Consider the following 14,962-nt stretch of genomic DNA (forward strand, 5'->3'; position numbering starts at 1 on the left):
CGTAATAAGAGTGAAGATAAATTGCAAGTTGATATATTTTCGTTAAAAGTTTCAGAGCAATTTCAATTTTATCACGATAAGTGTACAGAGTAGAAAATTTCACATTTCGGAAAGTAGAAATGCGTTTAGAGAGGATAGTGGCGGGAATATGCACAATTTCAGGTGACTCATATAGCACATAATAAAAGCATATTATAAACGTCAAATTTTGTAAAATTATTTAAATTTATAGTGATGTAGGTGTATTTTTTAATATAATGATTTTCTAATATTAGCGATTAGTATACTGAATTCTTTGTCAATACAGTAATTCTATCAGGCAACTCTTTCTACTTACGAATCACTCAAACTCGTTTGACATATGTATAACATACGTATAGATGATCTGAAAATATTCATAATCTATACGACTTGACACTTGCGACTAAAAATAGAAAATATTATTGCGTATTGGTGATTAGCATACGTTGTTAAATTTTTCTCGCGTTTAACGTGTAACGTACATATGTATATCTCTATATACGTATATGCAGAAATACATATAGTATCGCGTACGCGATTTTTCACTTCCAACGGCATCTACACGTGTACGGTATAAACGTTACAATCGTAAAACGAACAAACTAAAAGCGATGAAACGAATCTCGAAAAGAAACTCAAGCTCCATCTTACTTACACCTGTACGATAAATTTGCACATCCGTGCGTCGTTGCATCAATGTGTGTCCGAAACGAGGTCCGAAACAATACAGGCGCGCATGATCAAACACGTCCCACGTAATAATCGCGATGTCCGTCGAGACTGTCCGATCGAAGCGAGCGGCTCTTTCTGGTTGTCCGCTCCCTTTTCGTCTCGAACGTCCAGTGGTTACCGACATTCAGATCTGTCGGAAGCATTTAACGACTGTCCGTTCAGCTTATTCACGTAGCTGTACGCCAGAAGTGTTTCAACGGAGGCACCTACTCATCCACTGCGATTTTATGTACACCACGATCTAACGAGTGTGCCGGAAGTCCGCGGACCACGGACTACGCCACTTCTTCGAAGGTGAAATACCAGTGCACGCGTATAATACACGTGCACACACGCATACATATATATATATATATACACATATAGATATACTTGTACATGTACGAGCAGAAGGAAACGATGGAGGAACGAAGGAAAAAGGTTGAAATCTCGACCAGCGCAAAGCTGAGATTCGCACCCTTGGATCCCTAAATTACAACTGCTTCTAGCACGTGAACCGCTCATTACTATAATACATTAATTACAGTCTGTATACATTGCACCGTACTCGAATCGAGCGTTCCTTCGTTCTTCTGCTGAACGTCTTCAAGCTTTTCCTGCTGCCCGATGCCATATGGCGTCATTAAGTTTTAGAGGCTGCTTCCATGATATTTAACGCGTAATGATAGTAAGCAGCATCATAATTGTTAATTTCCGGAATGTCTGAGAGAGCGCCCCGGGCTTTCGATAAACCATCTCTGCCCCTCTCTTTCTTTCCTTCTGTTTTTCCCTTTTCTTTCTGTTTCTCTTTCTCCCTGGTTCCCGGGCGTTAGCCGGTCGAGTATAATGCTCGATCCGGCAGATAAAACTCAGGTGAGGAATAAGTGAGTTCCTCGCTCGGCTGGAGATTTGATTTGGATAACGGCTGGATTTATGCGAAGGCTCGAGGGACTGTCGTTCGCGGCATTTTTTAGTCAGACCGAAAGCTAAGTTGCGCTACAACCTCGCGAGCTTACGTAGCCACGATCGAGGATCGTTAACGTTAGATACATCTTTCTCGCTGAATCGTTCGGATATAGTAGCAGCTTCGTTCAGAAAACAACCATAATACCAAGGTTTCTTATCGAAATACGTACAATTTTCAATGAAAAGTCAGCTTGAAATCTATCAACTTGAAAGAAGCGAAAGATATGAAATTTTTCCAACATCAAACTGGCATGTGAATATTTGAATAACGAAAGAAACGTCTGAAATTTTCATTCACCAAGCTTGTTTCGTGAGATGTATAGAAATTATACGGTTCATTTAGGAGTAGAATTGTTAACAAGGTGCGCATTCACGAGAAAAATTTCAGCGAATTCCAGGATGAGATATCCAAGACAGAAGCAGATGAAACGGCGAAATGAATTTGCCCGGAGGCCTCGGTCATTTGCCAAAGAGTAATTTCCGGTACATGCGCCACAACCTAACCGCCATCGGATTTTAACGATTCCCAATTAGTCTCGTTGCTTCGCAACTAATTACGAATGAGCCGTGACTCGACACAGTAAATGTGAATCTATTGCTCGATAAACGTGGCTAGCTTGGTAGCATGACAATCGTACAAAGCATAAAACGCCTAAGCCTGATTCATGATTGGAGTTTACGGCACAGGTTGCGCACGTCTTTTTCCTCTTTCCGATCTGTATCTTCTACGCGCGTACACGTATCACGCGTATGTGCGTTTAATCCACGATAGTCACGTTTCGCGATTAAACTAATCGCGATCAGGAATCTCCGACGTGATGAAAAATGGGAATTAAACATCGAGCAGAGATTCCATTACGAAGAAAATTGAGAATTCGTCCAGCAAAATTTGAAACAACAATCTTCTTTTACGTTCGAGCTTCGTAATCATACCGCGTGTTGCAGTCTCTTTTTCTGGATGATGTTCAACGTTGGAGCAAGAAACTTCGAAGATGAAGGGAATCGAGATGAACAAACGCAGCAAGTTCAAACAGCATTAAGAAGATCGAATGAAATGCAAAGCAAGTGTGAATGAGACTAACGGCATTAAGAAAGGGAGACTCGAAAAAGATCGTAAGTGTTCTCCGACAAAAAGCGCAAACGCTCGAGCTGTCGAGATTCCCACATAAAAGATCCAATGGTTTTTTACTAATGTGCCGTGTGCACACATGGAAATATTATTTTCTACGATTTCAGTTACCCACGCTGTCTTTTCTACCATGTTGCAACAAAGAAAGCATCGAGCCTGGCTCAAATATACCAAGGGTTGTACACGTTCAGAAACCCGATTAGAATTCAGCTGATGGTGGGGGTTACTACTTGTCTGAATCTCGTTAATAAGCTAGTCAGGATGTTTTCCCCTCGTGCAACGAGCTTGCTCTACCTTCGTGGATCCCGTTTTCGCTATGGCGTCTAGCACGGCACCTTAGCTCGCACGATGTTCATTTGCTATGTGCTCACTGTCCAACTCGACCACTTAAATCACCCCGTATTCCCACTTACTTCTCAGTTGTTGCGTCCGGAGAAGGAGAAGGGTGCAAGAAAAGGTGGTTGATCCGAGGAATGTCTCGTACAACGAGCACGTTTAATACGATCTCTAGCAGCACCCTTTCTTCCTACCTGTACCTGAATCGATCTCATTGTGCACGGATTGCGTCATTTTCGCGTAAACCGAATTGTTCCCCCTCCCTGAGACGAATCTCGATTATAAGATAGACTACTAAAATAAGAGTAAAATGCATAACATAGTTTTTACGAGAAAAGCAATCCCCGGCTCTGTTACTTTTATTCTCCTTTCAGCGCGATCTATCGATACGGACGCGGTGCACCACGATCCATGACGAAAGCGAAGCAACGAAACACCAGGCGGCAATGGAATCCGAGCAATCGCGAAAGATCTAATTAACCAGCTCGATAATAGTCGCGAGATATGCGCCGATGAAGTGCACGGGTGCACGGCTCGAGACGCTCTTATCGAGCACGAGTAACAATAAATAACAGCTCGAGAGCGGTGAGATTAAACCGAGCTCTCGGATTAATTGCCCGACGAAGTGGCAATGCACGATCTAGCCGAGTAGTTGCAACAGCGAGGAAAGTGTCAATGACAGGGCACACAGCTAGCTCTGAAAACACGCTCGAGAGAGATCGTTGCTCGACTGGTAACGAAAAGAACCGATTATTAATTCGACGATCGCTGGATCGACCGGTATGTACGAGCCACGAATCCCACGAGGTGCTAAATGGTCCACGAACACAGATTGCGCAAACGGTAATTCCCAAGTCGAGATACGTTTTCAGCGTAACGAAGAAACGCCCCCCGAAATCTACCATTACCTGTCTCTTGCACACCATGTGCAACGGACTATTCGTAACGAATCGAATCGTACGTATCTCTGTAATCTGTTTAGAAGACAAGATCCTTCCGAGCGCTTGCATCGTGGAACACGGTGCTCGTACTTTTCGCAAAAAGTTAGCCGGCACGCAAAATGGGTTAGGGTGAATTATAATAGGTCCGTTCTTGCTGAACACGCGAATTTCCGTTAGCTCGTATAAATATCAGCTAGTACCTACGTGAACTCGTTTCAGACAAGTTGTCGAATCGCTGTATCTGTAAATCGTACGGACATAGACAGCTCTGTGAATAACGTTTTTGCCATGTTATAAGACAGATACGCCGGTGGTCGGTCAGTTATTACTTATAGCGTATAATGTAATAAATAATCGCGCTGGCAGCCAACTGGTGACATTATAATTACGCGGCATTTCGATGATATATGTATACGCGCGGAAGAAAGGAGTTGCTCGCGAAACTGACTCAACGTTAATTTACATTTGTTCGAATATAGGCCTGTGCGCGTACTTTCAGTCAGATTGCAGTGCATCGAGGTTAAATCGGTAGATTACACTACCGTACTCGCTAATACCGTGGGGCAGATGCAAGTTTGCTGTTTCGTTGTGTAATAGAATTTCGTAGCATTCGATCGATTCCTCGTTTCATTAGAAGCACGCGATTCTTAGATTTCCCTCGTCGAAAACAGCTTCAATTGGATTAACTTCTGACATTGTACGATATAATCTACTCTCTAAAATATTTTCTGACGTTCTTTAATAACTCACACTATTTCATTCAAATATTCATTTACATCGTCGTCACGAAGGATCTCAGTTGCACCATTTTCTGATGTTCTATGATATAAAGTCGCTACGGAAAGTATTTGCATACCGTTATATTCGCTGGAGCATTAAAGTAGCGATCAATTAGGTCCAGATATGGAAACGAAATATACAGCTTGATGGGAAAACGCATTATTGGAAAATAAGGATACGTGCCAATACTTTTTGTAATGACTGTATTTTGTGAGATATTTCCTGCCGTTTTCAAACAATCCGCACTTTTTGGATCGAAAATATTCATATACATAGGCTAAATATTAAAATGCAAAATTGAGATCGCACGTAGCTGTGATCCTGTTGTAATTCTTGACTTTTCGTGTTTCGATCGCGTTTGAATCTTCTAACATAAGAAATTTGTTAGCGACAGAATAGTACAATAAGACCGATTGAAACGACCGAAAGAACACATCAGGGTTAAAAATGCAAACGTGAAACGACTTGTAAGAAGCGCTGACGTTCTACCATAATGGTTAAAGAACACTAACATATGTACATAGTTTACGATCTCCAACGACTACAGAGAAATTATTCACCACTAAACTGCTTAATACTTTTCGTTACAGAGGAACGCTGACAAATACAAGGAGGGTAACAATACAAATACGATGAAACGACGAGCTCCGACTCCGCCAGTCCAGTTTTGGGCGTTGCGCCGTGCAAAGGGACCAGTAAAAGCTGAGGGTGATTTGGGCCTTAGTGGTCCTGTGGTGGCTGTGTATGAATCCTACTGGCCTGCTAAGTCCCAAGTAATCCTCAGCGCGCGCAGCAATAAACGAGTGCATAACCGCGCAGTTTCGACGATGAATCGTCAGCTTATTTTTGCCAAATAAAGTAACATCGCGTCGTGTCGAACATAGAGTTTCGAGATCGTTAAACTAATTGCACGTGAACTCGCGCCGCGGGTGGCTTTTTATTGCCTCATCGGCGAAAACAGACAAGATTTCGTGGCAAGCACATTTTTATTCCGCTGATCCTTTTTTTCTTTGTGAAACTGTAACCGTCCAAGTACGTGACTCGTTAAGTTTGGTGATTTACGTCCTTTAAATCGGCCCATTAATGCTTAATGGGATACCACGAGAGAAGGACTCGCAAAGGTATGGCGTATCGATTTACGTGCAAGCTTTTAACGTAGTTAATGAAAATCGATTTAAGAAAGTGTTGATCGGGAACGGAGGACGGCGCACAATGGCCTTATTCATCACGGCGAAGCTGTCAAGATCGATGCAACGTAAAGTAGAAAAAAAAGAAGTAATCGACGGCCGATTTAATCATCGTGATACGGCGGGCGTTCGGGATACCTAACATAGCATCGATGCGTGTTACAGAAGCTTGGAATTTTAAGTGGCTCCCGGGAGGCGTCACGACACGACCAACGTGTGAGTAAGTTAATTACAAGTCTGTCATATTCCTTACATATTTATCGTCTTTCTAATAACATTAATATCGGCCGGTTGCAGTACCGGTAGATTATTCTAGATCGGTATCGGTTCGCAATAATTCGCAGCGAACCTTGGCTGGCGACGTTCGCGGAAAAAGCGACAGCGATCTGAACGCGAAACGCCTGAAATTATTGCAATACACTGTGTTAACGGTTATTAAACGGAAAACCGAGACAGCAAAAGGCGTGAAATCATCGGAGCTAGCGGTATCCGAATATTAAATACTTCCTGACGAGCCGATGATCGTTTATTATCGCGAGCGAACATTTCCTTCGCGGAATATCTTTTGTATCGAAAAGGCAAATTGGCCTGCTCGAAAATTTATTTGACGTTGCTTACCTTTCTGCGTACCTTTCTTCGTGCAGCATGAGATCGTTCGAGAGGATTCTTAAGTGCTCTAGTTAGTCGGCAACCACCCGCTATGCGACCGATGTTCGAGCATATGCTGCATCGCTCGAGTAAGCTGCTCTTCGCGAACCGGGTACTATTCTTGTTGCCGATCCGAACGATGCTATGCAGAAGGACTTTTTTAGGTCCCGCTGACGACCATGCAACAAGCATTGTGTTTTAACGGGCATACAAATTTAATCGTCCTCCCGCGGTCGGGATACGAAAGCCGAATACCGAGTTCGATGCAAAGCAAGCGTCGCGTCGGTTCCTCGTGTTCGACAAATTGTTACTAAAAGCCGTTCGAACGGGATGATCGTAAAACACTCGCGGAATATATTGGAGACCGGAGAGATCGAGTGGAAATGAATGCAAACGAACGTGGGATAGAGTGGCGATGAAAAGGGGTATCGGAGCTTGTTCGCGAAACGAACGAACAGGACGTGGGAAAGAAGAGCTAAAATTGGCGAGAAAAAGAGTGAATTCTCGCGTGGCTTTTAAGGCTACTCGTAGGTGAAAACAGCTCGAGCTTGTTTTACTTTATTGATCAAAACTTAGTCGTGTTTCTTGAACGCACTAACACTGATACTTGTAGACTTGCCTAACTTCTGAAAAATTTCCAAATGTTACAAATTCTTCTTCTATAGATGTGTGTCTTTAAATTTATCGTCACTGATTATTAACTGGTCATATTAAGATTGCATTTCAGTAAAAATGTACTGTATACTTACTGTTACAGTTTGAGATTTAAATCGCGATTTCGTAAATTCTTAAATCGATGTAGGAAATCGATTATTCAACTTTAATACATTCACACATATTGGATGTATAATAAAAAATTTACGTTTCTTTCTATGTACAGATTGAACTTATCGAATAGTTATCTATCTATTCAAAGAAAATAATATTACAAACGCTGTAAAGATAATCACCGACCTTGATCAAGCGAAAACTACTGATTCTTATCAATTGAACTAGATTCTTATGCGTACTTTTCAAGAATTTTAAATAGTAATGCAAATAACGTTGCATTTCAATTCTATAAAAATACATGATTGATCATAACTAATCATAAATAACTGAAACGTAAATGTGATATGTTACATCTAAGATACTTCAGTACGTTACTAAACAAATTGTATAAATGCAACGATATTTTCGAAAAAAATGCTCAACCTTAATATTTAAACATCTTTCAACAAAAATATATGGATTCTCAAGCTATTATCAAATTCATTACAAAATATGATTAACTTCAACCATTCTTCGACAGCACATTGTGATCGTAACACAAAGCTATCAAGAGATTTAACTACCTAATAAAAACAAGATTCTCGTTCTCCGTGGAATCTCAATGATCGTCTTAAATCAAATTCAGACAGGGTCAAACGGTAGAATTTTTAATCAGGGAACTAACTAAAATTCCAACCAGATTTTACTGCAAATAACGAATATTTCGTATCTAGTCGTAATACCAGAGACGTATGAAATCGAGCTATAATAATTACAATTGCTGTGCTGCCTCGAGTATTCCCCTTTTCGCTTATCGGAACGCATAGCTTGCGTTATACAGCCACGAATACGAATTTATTAACATCTGGCAGAGATACGACCTTATTTAAATGCACGCGCGCATTTATGCACCGCGTAGAAATATACGAGGACGAAGATCCACTCTCGCACCTTCTTCTTCTTCTTCTTCGTTCTTCTTGTCCTCGACCTGCACCGAGTGCATACGCCCAACCGTTGTCCAAGTCTCTCGACTACCGCGTAAGAAACCTAAGCTAACATGAAACTGGTATCTATAGACGTCTAAGGAGATGTAATGGGAAATTACACGAACATTACGGAGAAAAAATATGATAAGTACAATTTTGTTGATTCTCTGATATTAATATTATTTAATGGTTGATAGGATATACTTTAACGTAATATAGTTAAAAAGAGGAATAACCTATTAGGGTGCAAAGATATACAGTGGCTATAAAAGTATTCGTACATCACCATTGTATTTATGATAGCATTTACATATTAATTAATTTGATCCAAGTATATTACATATCATATGTAATGGGGTTTTCATGGTATCAAATAAAGTTGATGTCTACTATGAAAATGAAATGTAAAATCTGACAAGAAGAAGAGACTCTTCACTGAAAAACGGGGATATGTACAAATGCTTTTTGTAGCCACTGTAAGCCTCTTAACAACAGATGAAAAATTCATGTGAAGAAAACTAATGGCATACCCTATATCTAAAACATGATAACAGATACTTTTGAAGTTGATATGATTTCATGTGAATTGAAATCAATCAATATCCTTAAGATCTTCTATATTTAGATTCGTATAGTCTAGTTAAATTGCATAAGAAACGTAGTAAGTAAATGTTGCTTCTAATTAATAATTGTAATCGTTAATTTGTTCACCTTAGTACGATTCTCATACCGTTATTACAAATCAACCAAAGCATCCGGATATTTATAAACATAGCCATGTACATAACTTAACAATACATGGCTGATTTACATAAAGTGAATGTGTTAAAAATTAAACGACATTAAAACGCGTAATTTACATACACCCAAGTGTAAAGAAAAATGTTAATCACATAAATGGTGCGTCTACGTTTTAGAGACTCGTCAACGTTAAAACGAGTAATAACGTAGCAACCTTCAAAGGATACTAAACCAACTCCTTCTCCTAGCAACGAATCGATGAAACTTCGTGTACGTGTACGTAAGACAATGAAAGTCAACTATTATTGCGGTGTCTACCGAAAAAAATTTCCGTAACATGCCTATTATAGCAAGGACCTTAATAGCCCATGGAAGTCTGAACGTAATTCCATAAAGGAGCCGACCTCGTAAAACTGCGAAAAATTTCTAGCTGTTAATACGGAATTATCGCCGACTCTATAATAACACGTAGCGCGGTTGGCAGGATGTGAATTTCAAACAGAGTCCGCAAGAACTTCATCTGTATGCGGAGATACGGCATCTTTTTTTACGCGGTCTGCTTTTAACCAAGATATATGATACGATGATAACGACGTTTGCAAATCATACTGCTTGTAAAATAACCACCGAGGAAATGGAAACAGCTTGTACGAAAGTTTCGAGTGCTCTTCGGTGGAAAAAGCACCTTACGAAAGCTTCGAACGTCGTTCAGAGAAATATACGTGACGAAAATGAAACACTGTAGTGGTGTCATTAGAATAGCAGCGGCACAAGAGTCAAAGGACGACGCGAATTGGGACAAATAAACTCCGGGCAAAACAATGTCGCCGCTACATACAACCGTCGAATGAAGACGAATTTGAATTTTCCGACTCTCCCCCGATCAGTATAAATAAACGTACGCGATCGCGAGCGAGAGAGTATCGAACAGTATCGTACAGTATCTACAGAGTATCTTCGAGCATCACGAGTATCTAACAGTACTTATAATATGTTCGAGCGTCTATCGAGTTACGCGACGAGCATTTACGAGTATTTATTCCGCCAGTTTTCTTGCGATTTATACTTCGTACTAATGACTCACGTATACGGCTGTATATTAATTTATTATTTTAAATATATTCGACGGTTACAACAACGAGCAATCTCGTCATTAAACTTCACGTACCAACGTTCTCTTCACATAAACATCTACAGAAATATATATATATATATATATATATATATATATTTCGACATGCTGCAAATTCACAATGTGTCAATGAAGAGTTACGGGGCGCCACGGCGCTTTCAACTGCTATTATACATTTTCGAGATAAGATGTTAATTTTACAGGTCGACAATACGAGAAGGTATACCGATATCGTCCTACCGCTTGGATTATTCTCTTCGACCAAACCGCTATTGTTTAACGGAAACGTATATCTCCACTGTCACCGTCAGTCTTAGAAAGAACACTTCTTCGGCGGTCTTTGCGATGAAAAACTACGAACGAAGATATGCAGGGGACAGGATCGACTGTGCGTAATAGAAATGGCTAAGGTATGAATAAAAGAACACGCGAGTAACTGTAATGATTGATTTTAATTGATTTTACGAAGCGTCGCGAACGCAAATTTCTTAGTATTGTTCTGGGACAATTTGAAACAAAAGATCTATTGGATTGACAACTAAGTCATTGCGGATTTTGTCAATACCACTTAATGACAATATTGCAAATCCAATATTTGTGGAAAATATTTAAGAACAAGATGAAGTATTCGCGCTTCAATTAGAAAAGAAATTTGTTTTATCCTAATAATGCATAATCGCAGGAAAATAACACTTGATAAATCTGCATGCTAATTGTGAATTATTACCCTATCTGTCTCTAGATTTACTTTTATATATCTTGAACAATATAAGATTCTATAAAGCGTTTTAGCGCAGTAGATGTAGTTGCACATGAATCGGGAGAGACTCATATTATCGTGACTTGGAATATTAACGTTGTTTTGGTTTTCTAGGTTCAAAAGTAAACAAGCTCCGGACAAAATATTATTGCCATTATTTGTAATCGTCAACCGGAGTCACATTTGAACTTTTTATAATAACAACTGTAGTCACAAATAGACGAACGTGCAGTCTAAGACAGTTCAATAGTAGAGTAATTAACGAGTAGAGGAGTTGAATTGTTTCGAGCGAGCGACGATCACGATCAGTGTACGCTATTTCTGTACTCGTACTCACAGTGATTGTAATATATCGACTATTACGATTTTACCACTCGTCTCTTTATTAAACGAATCGACACGTTTAATAGCCACCTCGAATTGAATTTAAAGAAACCGAATTTTAATAATATTTTATATAACCAAGTATTTTGAAATCGTACAAGTCTTCCAAGAGAAAAATTGAAAAGTTACTGAAAACTGCTAATGATATGTTATTCGTTAAAAAGTATGATTAATAGATACGAGGTTCCACTTTGTGGCGCTTTAAAATTACATATCTACATGTACAGAAGTACGAAATTACTTGTGATAGTGATTTGATATTTATCCCACGCGAAAGAACCGAAATATTAAAAATTGTTCGAACTTATCACAACTTGACTGGTTACGACAACCCCAAGGACTCGAGAAATGAGATATATAATAAGAAAATGTTGACTTTCGGCTGACATAATTAATTTTAATAATCTAAGAGCAGAACTTCACGCCTATTTACCACTTGTACGTTTCGACGTTTCCCTAACAGTCAGTCATGCAAGTTATCTTTCTACGAACGATTGATTACTTGTCAGACTGATCGACAGAGCAGAAAGTGACAAGTCGAAACTGTCCCACGCCGACCGTGCAACTCCTACCCTGGTCGAAAAGAAACTCTCGTCCGGATAGAAACGGTATTACGTAGGGGAACGAAGTCGTATCATTGTACGATGCAGTGCTGCCGGGCACAGTAAATCTCATGGTCTATAGAACTCGAAGAAATCATTACAGTGCAGTGGGACGCAGTATATTGCTGTTAATATAGCGCAGCACGCCCTTTTAAGCTTCGCTCCGTGCAGAGAGATATATACAGGGTGATCTCGTAGAGAGCTTAGAACTTGGCCAATAGAAGTTGAAAGGCTTCTATACCAGAGGCCCGAGGAAGTGGAAATTGAATGTGATTTGTTGAAGATATTGCTTTTGTAACATATCGTACGTCTGATATTGAATTTTTAATCGATTTGGTTCTAAATTAGTTTGAAGCTGGTGATCACTAAACTGTAATAATGTATAGAAATATATTCACTTAATAATAATTGATATTGCGGCAAGTAAACTATATCGTTGTGTATATTACGATATAGTTTATTATTATTTATTATTTTTCATATATTGCGTGATTTAAAGGAAGATCAAATAACTTAGAGGCAAATGTTCACCGGACAAGATAAAAATGAGGTTCCAAGTTAACTCCTTACTTCAACTTGCAACAAGAAAATATTCTGCCTGATGATATTCAAGATAGATTAAATGATTAGTTAGTAACATATAAGAATAATAAAAAGGTGAATAAATAATGCAAATGATCAACGTAACACAACACATTATAGTAATATGTTTATATACAAACAACTAATATCGTAAAAAGCATTGATTATGTTTCCATTAGATTTAATTTCCAATAGAGATTAAACCGTCTTCGATTGTTTGGTCTTTTCTTTATATATTTACTTTATCGCTGTATTCGACGTAAATTTGTGAAGAATCGGGCTGATATTAGATTTTTTAACATACTGTAAAAATATAAATAATATAGAAATTAGTATAAAAGGTGTAAACTTTATCTCGAATATTTAATAAAAATTCGAAGGATACTGCTATAATCGCGATAATATCTAATCCAGAATTTCTTTGCAGTAAAGTTAGGTATCTATGATACGTGATACTTTCTGAAGCAAAAGGTGGTAGGAGAATGTCGATCGATTCAAGATACGGTCAGTATACAAAACACAAAGAAAGAAGGACTGTAAAGTGCGAAGATTCTCGCAAATGCCCGAGGTGTCGACGAAGAGAGAAGCGTAAAATCGCAATAAATCAATGTTAATGGCGCTATAGCTAGATGCTGCGAATCAGGCAACGAACAAAACATCCCGTCGTAACCGAGGATCTTCCGCGCTATCGATGCATCAATAATATTTAGTGCCGGAAGTAAGTATCGCAAAGAATATCATAGAACGCCTCTATTCAGCATATCGTGTTCAATATTCGTTAAAAGTATGATGTCTCGCGAGAAGACTTTAAGGCCTCGAATATTTTATGTCGAAAAAGTTTGTTTTTTAATGCTGCGTATGGGATATTTCATCGTATTTTAAGTACGATTTTCAGTGCCTTGGAACATCTACAATATATTTAATAGCCCAATGTAGTAATAAAAACTGCACAAAAATGGTATTTACTAGATTCGATGCTGTGAAGAATGTTTTATATTTATTCAATTCTAAGCAGCAGTGTAAAGTAGGAAACCTGCAAAAGCTTGTTAACCTTGTTGTTGCTTTGTCATTTGTTTTGTCACTTAAAAGTAGACCATTAAAAAATTAAAACCGCTAAAAGATAATATGCTTGTTTTGTTATACGAATTTATACTAAAGTTATTTTTCAAATTTTAGACAGTTATTGAAAAACAACTCGAGAAACTACTCTTGAACGTAATCAAACCAAATTTATGAAAAACAGGCTCGAGTGCCCTTTTTCTTTCATTTTAGTTCTCGAGTCAGAACACAAATTGCAATGACAAGGCACAATTGTAAGATATCGCACAGTGCCACATAAATCAGCAAAAGCGACATAACTGTCCTCTATCGGCCACACTATGAAGATAAATGAATAAGATTTTCATAATTGGCCGAGGAGTGTCCCTGCAACTTTTTTATAACGATAATTCGAAAATAGCGTTTTTCAATTTGTGCCAGTTTCCACGAAATGGTGCGATATGTATTTTTATGGTTTTCCAAGAGCTGCCTCGACGATTCGCCGCAAACCGCTCGTCCGCACAGAGCCTAACCTGGTAGAATACTGAAAGCCACTCGTGAGATTTCACATTTGAAGTTGCAACATTTCTACATGCTTACTTGATTTGACAGTAAATCACAGATGAATGTTAGTATCGATCTTTTATCTTTTACAGCTGCTATTACGATCGGCAGTAAATATTCTATTTTATTACTCGGAAATTTTATCACCTACCGAATAAAATAAAAATTTGTTTCCTACAATATTCGCACTCTAATAATGTTTTGTTTTACATGCCGTATCAATTCGACGTTGTATATTGTTCTTACACAGCGATAAGGTACGTCTCATGAAAATAAAAATGCAATTTGATTTCAGATGTGGAAAACTGTACGAGATCGTTTTGGATTTCGTTGAGGCAGGGTTGGGGTTTCTATGCGGCATGTGCCTTGCTTTTACAAATGCAATGCCCTTCGAAATCCCAAAAATGTCCAACGCTTGTCTACGTTACGAGAATACAACCAAAACAGCAAACTGTTACTCGACATAGCTCTAGTTCAAAGTTCAAACTCGAATATGTTCGCCGAAGATGCAATGGATATTTAATGTGCAACAAACATTAAATATCGGATTCTGTGTTTGAAACAAAGAATTACGCTAATTCCATTTCCAAAAAAATATATTAGTTTCAACGATACATACATACAATATATAAACAAGATGTAATTATTTGTAGTATTTTAAGAACTGAATTTTTGATAAATTTTTAAGTCAATCAACTACAATT

General features: G+C 38.6%; 1 protein-coding gene across 1 annotated transcript in view; it reads right to left on the minus strand.

The window, feature by feature from the left end:
- LOC117206907 (protein cortex-like) overlaps positions 1–14,962 on the minus strand; it is a 249,699-nt gene that overhangs the window by 233,745 nt on the left and 992 nt on the right. The gene's annotated exons all lie outside the window — the stretch shown is intronic.

The sequence above is a fragment of the Bombus bifarius genome, unplaced genomic scaffold (assembly GCF_011952205.1).
Source record: "Bombus bifarius isolate JDL3187 unplaced genomic scaffold, Bbif_JDL3187 scf7180000008013, whole genome shotgun sequence".
Taxonomy (NCBI): domain Eukaryota; kingdom Metazoa; phylum Arthropoda; class Insecta; order Hymenoptera; family Apidae; genus Bombus; species Bombus bifarius.